Here is a 10327-nt window from a genome sequence, read left to right as displayed (position 1 = left end):
CCCATCCCAGTGGGGAGAGGGGAGGTTAGAATGGAGAGGACGGGGGGCGCTAAGGGAGCAGCGTCCTATTCCCCTTCCCAGTGGGGAGAGGGGAGGTTAGAATGGAGAGGACGAGGGGGCGCTAAGGGAGCAGCGTCCTATTCCCCATCCCAGAGGGGAGGGGGGAGGTTAGAATGGAGAGGACGAGGGGCGCTAATGGAGCAGCGTCCTATTCCCCATCCCAGTGGGGAGAGGGGAGGTTAGAATGGAGAGGACGAGGGGTGGCGCTAAGGGAGCAGCGTCCTATTCCCCATCCCAGTGGTGAGAGGGGAGGTTAGTGGGCCCCGTGTGGCTCAGTTGGTAGAGCATGGCGCTTGCAACGCCAGGGTTGTGGGTTCGATTCCCACGGGGGGCAAGTACAAAAAAAGTATGAATGTATGTACTTGTAAGTCGCTCTGGATAAGAGCGTCTGCTAAATGACTTAAATGTAAATGTAAATGTAAATGTTAGAATGGAGAGGACGAGGGGGTCGCTAAGGGAGCAGCGTCCTATTCCCCTTCCCAGTGGGGAGAGGGGAGGTTAGAATGGAGAGGACGAGGGGCGCTAAGGGAGCAGCGTCCTATTCCCCATCCCAGTGGAGAGAGGGGAGGTTAGAATGGAGAGGACGAGGGGCGCTAAGGGAGCAGCGTCCTATTCCCCATCCCAGTGGGGAGGGAGTAGTAGGTTAGAGAGGAGGCAGGACAGTTAGCCGGGGTGTTAGAGCGGTGAGGTAGCGCTGAGAAGTGATGAAGATCAGATTTTTTTCTTGTATTTTATACCGGAAACTATTTGCTTCATGCTGAACCCTGAAGCATGCTTTCCTCTTTTGATGTTGTCACGAGACGCGTCCTCACTCGCTCTTCAGACACTGGACCGATGAGTTTAACCGAGCAACACAGAGAAGACACAGAGAAGAGTGCAAGTCAAAGCCTTGGGCTGCAGTGCCTAAGTTGACTTTGAAAAAAAAGTGATATGGCGATTTTGGACCAGTAATTAGTATATATTTTTTAAAATGTATTAAGCTTGAAAAGAAATACAGTTAAGTTGTTTTAAACACAATTTCAGAACTAGTTCCCAGTTGAAATATCAAAAGCACATGTCTCTACTCCTAAGTCTTTATATTTTACAGAGGTCAAGGGTCGTTCCATACAGATGAAGGAACATTTTGAAGAGCCATTTGCCATATCAATAACCTTAAATTTCCACAATGAAATTATGTCTGATGCAAGTTTTAAGGTCACATGCAAAAGTACAGTGAAATGCCTTTCTTGCAAACTCAAAATCCCACAATGCAAAAATCTATATTAATGTAAAAATAGGAAAAAACATGAGAAACAAGAAGAAATACGAAGAACAAAATAAGTAAGTAAGCCAACTTTAAAAAAAAATTTGTGGCTTTGTCTGCTTCGTGCATTCAAGGGTATTTATTGCCAGAACCTGAACACTTTAAAGGACTGCATTTCTGGGGTACATTGGTCCACAGCTAAATAGTTTTGCATGCACTCTGTACTGCATAGAGTGATAATACACTGCAAAGGAGAAGAGTGTCAGTCAAAGCCTTGGGCTGCAGTGCCTAAATTGACTTTGACCAAAGTGGTGATTTGGACCCGTAATTAGTAGATATTGAAACATTTCTTGACCTTGAAACAAGTCCATGCAACTTATTATGTGACTTGTTAAGTACATTTTTACTCCTGAAATTATTTAGGCTTGCCACAACAAATGGTTTGAATACGTATTGAATCAAGACATTTTAGCTTTTCATTTTTTATTCATATGTAAACATTTAGAAAAACATCATTCCAGTTTGACATTATGGGGTATTGTGTGTAGGACAGTTGCAAAAAAAAATCTCACTTATCTTAATTTCAGTCTATAACACAACAAAATGTGGATATTTTTTTTTAGCTTTAATTAACTAGGCAAGTCAGTTTATTAAATTCTTATTTTCAATGACGGCCTAGGATCAGTGGGTTAACTGCCTTGTTCAGGAGCAGAACGGAACATTTTTACCTTGTCAGCTTGGGGATTCGATCTTGCAACCTTTCGGTTACTAGTCCAACTAGTCCAAGTGAAGGGGTGCAAATACGTTCTGAAGGCACTGTTTAACCAGGTAGACAGACACAGATTATCCGTTGTGGTTGTTTAGTCCTTTATGCATGGGAGCGTGGCCTCCACGCTTGGAGCCATACTTGAACTGCCGCAACATCGCTGACCACCTACTGGCACTGAAACATGACTTACTACTGCCACCTGCAGGATCATAAAGACAGCGCAACTACTTTTCCTGTCTAAATGGTCAAGGTTATTCTGGTGGATGTGGCAGAGAGACAACGATAATGGTTTAGTCTGTTCTGCGTCATTGTGGATCAGAGCCATGTCTTGAGCCTGCCGAGGGCGCTATAAAGCTTCTCTCTGCCTCAGAGGAGGAAACGGGGGCTACCATAAGCAACCGTAACCAGGGTTTCCACTTGACCAAATTAAACCACAAACCTCTACAGACAAACCTTAATGATCTCTGCAGCCTCTGAACTATTACCAAATGACTAGTTCATTAAAAACATAAAAAGCTGTACTGAGGAGACTGTTCAACTCTGGGTCAGGGCCGTCGCTACATACGAGGACAGTCATTTTTGTGGGAATAAAAAATAACTCATTCGGGGTCTTAACATACTGTTAGAATAGTAGAATACACAAGGTGCAATTTCTAAACTTGGTTGCAGCAGTTTTCCTCTTGTTATTTGTCACTCACTGACAGTCATTCAATAAGCCCATGTCAGATGAAAAAAAAGTAGATTGGTTAATTAGTCTTGTTAATCTAGCCAGCTATCTAAATTTGTAGTAATCATGGCTGAATTACCGACCGGGCACACAGGGCACACGCCCAGGGGCCCTGACCCCCAGGGGGCCCCCATTGATTTTGTTAGTCACTCACTCAGATATCATATTAACATGGCATAAGTGTCACGACTTCCACCGAAGGTGGCTCCTCTCCCTGTTCGGGCGGCGCTCGGCGTCGCTGGTCTACTAGCTGCCACCGATCCGTTTTTCCTTTTCTTTTGGTTACGTCTGTTTTGTGTTTCACCTGGTTTCATTTTGGTTAATTTAAGGGGGGTATTTATCTCGACATTTCCTTTGGGGTTTTGTGCGGGATTGTTTTCGTTTGACTGTCAGTTAGTTTGGGTTGCGTTTTCTTTAGTTCATGTTTAACAGGTGGTTTTTCCCTGGACTGTGTCTGAGTGGGATGTTGTGGCTTCTGCTGTAGTCCGGTGTCCTGTTATTTGTGAGCTGGTTTAATAAAACGCCCTTTTCCTTTGGAACTTGTTTCTCCAGCGCCTGACTCCACACCCACATCTCCTTGGGGAGATCTGACAATACGTCATGGAAAAATATGTAGAATTGCAGGAAATCTGTGGTAAAACTAAAGAAAAAAATAACACATCTGTTTACCATTTGTTAATAAAATACTTTTTCTGCTAACAGATCCCTAAGAATGTATTTAATTATATTTTTTAATCCCGATGCTGAGTTACTGTGTAGCGGCTAATTGTACAGCTAGTTGTCACGCCCTGGCCTTAGTATTATTTGTTTTATTTATTATTTTAGTTAGGTCAGGGTGTGACATGGGGTATGTGTGTATTTTGGGGTATTATATGGTAGAGGGGGTGTTGGTTGTAGTTTATGGTTTTGTGTTGAATGTACGTATCTAGCTGTGTCTATGGGTGTGTAGTTTTCTAGGAAAGTCTATGGTGATTTCTGTTGTCTCTAATTGGGAGCCCTATTTTAGGCTGCCATAGGCTTTAGCTGTTTGTGGGTCATTGTATATGTTTATGTCGAACGTAAGTAGTTTGTGTGTGCACTTGCGTTTTAGGTTTCACGATCGTTTGTTGTTTTGTTAGTGTCTTCAAGTGTTACGTGTTCATCTTCGTCGTTATTAAAGAAGATGTATTCAAGTCATGTTGCGCCTTGGTCCTCTCTTTCACGTCAACACGATCGTGACAGAATGACCCACCAATATACGATCAAGCAACATGACCAGCGGCAACAGGATCAAGGCATTAAGGATTCATGGACATGGGAGGAGATTTTAGATGGTAAGGGACCTTGGGCGCAACCGGGAGAATATCGCCTCCCTCGTGAAGAGCTGGAGGCAGCGAAAGCCGAGAGGAGGCGATATGAGGAGGCAGCACGGAGGCAAGGCTGGAGACCCGCGAGTACTACCCAAAAATTTCTTGGGGGGGGGGGGGGGGGGGGGGCTAAGAGGTAGTGGGCCGAGGGCAGGTAGGAGACCTGCGCCCACTTCCCAGGCTAACCATGGAGAGCGGGAGTACGGGCGGACACCGTGTTACGCAGTAGAGCGCACGGTGTCTCCTGTACGTGTTCATAGCCCGGTGCGGGTTATTCCACCTTCCCGCACTGGTAGGGCTAGATTGGGCATTGAGCCAGGTGCCATGATACCGGCTCAACGCGTCTGGTCTCCAGTGCGTCTCCTCGGGCCGGTATACATGGCACCAGCCTTACACATGGTGTCCCCGGTTCGCCTACATAGCCCGGTGTAGGTTATTCCACCTTCCCCCACTGGTCGGGCGACGGGGAACATTCAACCAGGTAAGGTTGGGCAGGCTCGGTGTTCAAGGGAACCAGTACGCCTGCACGGTCCGGTATTTCCGGCGCCACCTCCCCGCCCCAGTTCAGTTCCACCAGTGCCTACACCACGTAACAGGCTTCCAGTGTGTCTCCAGAGCCCTGTTCCTCCTCCACGCACTCGTCCTATGATGCGTGTCTCCAGCCCGGTACCACCAATTCCGGCACCACGCACTAAGCCTCCTGTGCGTCTCCAGAGTCCTGTGCATCCTGTTGCTGCTCCCCGCACTAGCCCTGAGATGCGTGTCCCCAGTCCGGTACCACCAGTTCCGGCCCCACGCACTAGGCCTAATGTGCGTCCCCAGGGTCCAGTATGCCCTGTTCCTTCTCCCCGCACTAGCCTGAAAGTGCGTACCTTTAGCCCGGTGCCTCCAGTTCCGGCACCACGCACCAGGCCTACAGTGCGCCTCATCCGGCCAGAGCCATCCGTCTCCCCAGCGCCGTCTGAGCCATCCGTCTGCCCAGCGCCATCTGAGCCATCCGTCTGCCCAGTGCCGTCTGAGCCATCCGTCTGTCCAGAGCCATTAGAGCCGCCCGTCTGTCCCGAGCCGTCAGAGCCATTAGTCAGTCAGGAGCCGCTAGAGCCATTCGTCAGTCAGGATCTGCCAGAGCCGCCAACCAGACAGGATCTGCCAGAGCCGCCAACCAGACAGGATCTGCCAGAGCCGCCAACCAGACAGGATCTGCCAGAGCCGCCAACCAGACAGGATCTGCCAGAGCCGCCAACCAGACAGGATCTGCCAGAGCCGCCAGCCAGCCATGAGCGTCCAGATCCGTCTGCCAGCCATGAGAAGCCGGATCCGTCAGCTAGCCATGAGCAGCCAGATCTGTCAGCCAACCATGAGCCGTCCAACCAGGATCCGCCGGAGCCGTCATCCAGCCAGGATCTGCCCCTTATCCTGGTGCTGCCCCTTATCCTGGTGCTGTCCCTTATCCTGGTGCTGTCCCTTATCCTGGTGCTGCCCCTTATCCTGGTGCTGCCCCTTATCCCGGTGCTGCCCCTTATGACTATGGTGGGGTGGGGACCACGACCAGTGCCGGAGCCGCCGCCGTGGAAGGAAGCCCACCCAGACCCTTCCCCTAGACTATGTGCTGGTGCGTCCGGAGTTCGCACCTTAAGGGGGGGGTTATGTCACGCCCTGGCCTTAGTATTATTTGTTTTATTTATTATTTTAGTTAGGTCAGGGTGTGACATGGGGTATGTGTGTATTATATGGTAGAGGGGGTGTTGGTTGTAGTTTATGGTTTTGTGTTGAATGTATGTATCTAGCTGTGTCTATGGGTGTGTAGTCTTCTAGGAAAGTCTATGGTGGCCGGAATGGGTTCTCAATTAGAGACAGCTGATTTCTGTTGTCTCTAATTGGGAGCCCTATTTTAGGCTGCCATAGGCTTTAGCTGTTTGTGGGTCATTGTATATGTTTATGTCGAACATAAGTAGTTTGTGTGTGCACTTGCGTTTTAGGTTTCACGATCGTTTGTTGTTTTGTTAGTGTGTTTAAGTGTTACGTGTTCATCTTCGTCGTTATTAAAGAAGATGTATTCAAGTCATGTTGCGCCTTGGTCCTCTCTTTCACGTCAACACGATCGTGACACTAGTAGGCTGTGTGTTTGCAGATGGACTGAGGAGAATGAACCTACAGCAGCCAAGATGATAATGGCTTACATACCTTACACCGCTATAAAACCACTGTCCAACCAGGTGGACGGTACACAACAAAGCCATCCCAACTATTCTAAATCAGTGTGAGTCAGTGTTGGTTGTATTTGAGGGCTCAAGTAATATTTGCGGGGCTTTTTCAAAGACATCTTCTGTTTTTGTCTTTTAAATTCTGATAAAAGTACAAATGTTCTTCCTCATGACATCTCAGGGCTTGCCCATCTTGCTAAATACTTAACTGAACTGACTATTTTTCCTAGACCGTGGCTATTCTCCTCCAGTTGTCTTGCCCTAGCACTTCATAACTGTGTCTTCACAGGGTTACATTCACGCACACTCACAGGGACTGAGTGGCAGTGGGTGTGACTTTTTTTTGTTGCATGTGCCACAAACTTTTCAAGAGCCTTCCTCCATTTTCTGAAGCCAGTACTGATAAATGCATGGTCTGCTTTCACAGTGAAGGATTTGACAGAAGACAGAAGTCACAGCACAGAGCCTTATCAGCTACACCCCAGGTTTATAGAGACCCAAGTGCTATCAAACACAGTTGTATCTTTCCCTGCAAAGTGGTTTAATGACTTTTTCTGGCTACATTACAGTCCATTGCTAAAAGGGGTTTTACGTTTCTATTGCATGGAAGCATTTAGAGGAAAAACGTCTAAATGCTTTCATGCAATAGAAACGTAAAACCCCTTTATCACAGTGATATATATCACAGGCTGCTGCCTACATTGAGAGCCAATCACTGGCCACTTTAATAAATGGATCACCAGTCACTTTACACAATGCACTCTAAATAATGCCACTTTAATAATGTTTACATATCTTAGATTACTCATATCACATGTATATACTGAATTTTATACCATCTATTGCACCTTCGCCATCGATCATCCATATACTTACATGTACATCTTCTCATTCACCCCTTTAATTTGTGTGTATTAGGTAGCTGTTGAGGAACTGTTGGGGAACTGTTAGATTACTTAGATATTACTCTTAGATATTATTGTTAGATATTACTGCACTGTCGGAACTAGAAGCACAAGCATTTAGCTACCCTCGCATTAACATCTGCTAACCATGTGTATGTGACAAATACAATTTGATTTGAGAGGGCATCAGGTCTTGAATTTATATGGTGGATTGCTTCTTCTTAATTCCTTGTTGGTTCTCTCACACTCACTCAACTGTCTAGGCAGGCTAGCCTGAGAACTACTGTAGAGTGTGAGTGCAATCAGAAGAGCAGGGCTGTTCCTGGAGCCCTGTTCCTAGAGAGATACCATCCAGTAGGTTTCCACTCCAACCCTGTTCCTGGAGAGATACCCTCCAGTAGGTTTCAACTCCATCCCTGTTCCTGGAGAGATACCCTCCAGTAGGTTTCAACTCCATCCCTGTTCCTGGAGAGATACCCTCCAGTAGGTTTTAACTCCATCCCTGTTCCTGGAGAGATACCCTCCAGTAGGTTTCAACTCCATCCCTGTTCCTGGAGAGATACCCTCCAGTAGGTTTCCACTCCAACCCTGTTCCTGGAGAGATACCCTCCAGTAGGTTTCAACTCCATCCCTGTTCCTGGAGAGATACCCTCCAGTAGGTTTCCACTCCAACCCTGTTCCTGGAGAGATACCCTCCAGTAGGTTTCAACTCCAACCCTGTTCCTGGAGAGATACCCTCCAGTAGGTTTCAACTCCATCCCTGTTCCTGGAGAGATACCATCCAGTAGGTTTCCACTCCAACCCTGTTCCTGGAGAGATACCATCCAGTAGGTTTCCACTCCAACCCTGTTCCTGGAGAGATACCCTCCAGTAGGTTTCAACTCCAACCCTGTTCCTGGAGAGATACCCTCCAGTAGGTTTCAACTCCATCCCTGTTCCTGGAGAGATACCATCCAGTAGGTTTCCACTCCAACCCTAATCTAGCCCACCTGATTCTAATAATTAGCTGGTTGATAAGCTGAATCAGGTTAGTTTCAACTGGGGTTGGAGCGAAAACCTACCAGGAGGGTAGCTCTTCAGGAACAGGGTTGGCGAGCCCTGTACTAGAGCGAGTGGCCCCCTCAGCTGGCCGAAACAAGCACAACATAAATGGCAAGCCAAAACCGGTAATAACAGCTCAAAACGATTCACTCAAGCCTTAGTCCTTTTTTAAGTTCTGAGGGGAAGTCAGGGACATTTCCCGTGACAGATCTAGCTGGGGACAGGCCACCAAAATCGTGGACTGTCCATGAAAATCGGGGATGTCTAGTCACTATCCAACGTTTTTTTTCTTTTTAAATGTTCCCGAGTTGGGAATGTTGGTAGCCTATCCAGAGACCAAGATGGTTAGTTAACAAGCCAATGCTAACTAGTGTTAGCACAATGACTGGAAGTCTACAGGTACGCCAGATAGAGTAGGGGTTCTCAAAGTGGGGTCGCCAGGGGTCTGCGGAGGTACTTCCAATGGTCCATGGCGAGATCTCAAAATATCAACAATATTTTTATCAAAAAATTTAAAAAAAAGTCAAAAATTCTTCCTAATTGTACATTTTAATGAATATTTCAAACAAATTAAATACATTTTGGCCAAGGGATCCGTGGAATAAGTTTAGAGGGTGCAATACAATACAATAAAATTAATCTACAGTTTATGTTCTTAATCCTGGGCAACATGGGCCTGGGACACTCACAGTGATATTGGTATCCGCAGTGTTCCACCAATTATACATTTTTCAGCTGAATAAGCCTACTTCTTCGATAGTGTTCTTGTATTGTGCAAAACACACTGTAATTTAAAGTAAAAACCCTTAGTTGCTACATCCATTTTTTGGTATGGAATTTCATGATATACCTATTGATTAATGAAGAATATAACTTCTAAATGTCTCATGAGCTTAGTTCAACTGTCGTGCCCCAAAATAACTTGTTTTATTCCATTGTTTGTAATGAATGTATATGTAAACAAACACCGTATAGCTTCAAAACATTGGTAAAACTTTCATTTTGATATCATGGCTGGTCAGTACCTGTATCCATAGCTCTGTCTATGATTTTGAGAGTGGTTATATTTCTCCAGGCCCATCCCTCAGCTTTTTACCAAAACAGTTCACGCTTTGTTATTGTTTCAATTAAAGGACTCTAGCTTTTGGCTTTAAAACTGCTAATTTTTCTCTCTGTCTCATGGCAAAATGTGTAGAATTGCAGGATATTAGCTTAAAAGCTGCAACAACAAAAATATCTCTCTGCCACATGACAAAATTTGTAGAATTGCAGGAAATTAACTTGCAAAATGTTCTCTCCAATGCCAAGATGTGGAACTTTTAAATGTTCCTTCCCAGGTCCCGATACTTGGCTCATGCAGAAGTCATAGTAAAACTCCTTGTGTGCTATTTTTATCTCACTCGAGGGGGGTCCCTGATGAGTTTGCTATCACAAAATGTTTGTGAACGCCTTCCTAGCGAATTCTAAACAGAGTTTTCTGAATAATACTTTTCTATTACTGATTGTCGGTATTTTCTTGGAAATCATTTGAACATTTCTGAATAATAAACATTCCTTTGTATTTGCTTAATACATATATAATCGCAAAGGGATCATTGACATTTTGGGCCCTATGTTCTCTTGTAAGCATCTTACTGTAACTGTGCTTCAGTCGCCATCTAGTGTTTAAAGAAGGCAGACACAGCTTTTCATCACAAGATAGGGTCAATTGCGTTTCAATTCAGGAAGTGAACAACAAAAAAATGAAAAGAAAATCAACTCATTGAAAATATAGAGCTATTTTCAATTGTTGTATTGGAAATTCAATTACAGGTACATTACACTTCGATATCAATGTTTGGCCTATTTTAGTATATTTTTTTATTAGGATCCCCATTTGCTTACGCCATGACACAGAACTAAAACGACATTACAAACAATTACAATTTACGTTAAGACATAAGAAACTTTTAACAAGTAGACATTACATACAATTAAAATACCTGACAGGTAATACATTTAGTAGATGCTCTCTAGTATGGTTTCAGTCTAA

At 45.2% G+C, this 10327-nt stretch overlaps 1 non-coding gene across 1 annotated transcript; it reads left to right on the top strand.

Annotated features, from left to right (window-relative positions):
- Positions 1–320: 320 nt before the first annotated feature.
- Positions 321–394, top strand: trnaa-ugc (transfer RNA alanine (anticodon UGC)). Its single transcript has one exon. It is a non-coding gene; the product is annotated as a tRNA-Ala (tRNA).
- The last annotated feature ends 9933 nt before the right edge of the window (positions 395–10327 follow it).

The sequence above is a fragment of the Salvelinus fontinalis genome, chromosome 20, assembly GCF_029448725.1.
Source record: "Salvelinus fontinalis isolate EN_2023a chromosome 20, ASM2944872v1, whole genome shotgun sequence".
Lineage (NCBI taxonomy): Eukaryota > Metazoa > Chordata > Actinopteri > Salmoniformes > Salmonidae > Salvelinus > Salvelinus fontinalis.
Note: the sequence above shows the minus strand (reverse complement) of the source record. Positions and strands in the feature narration are given on the sequence as shown.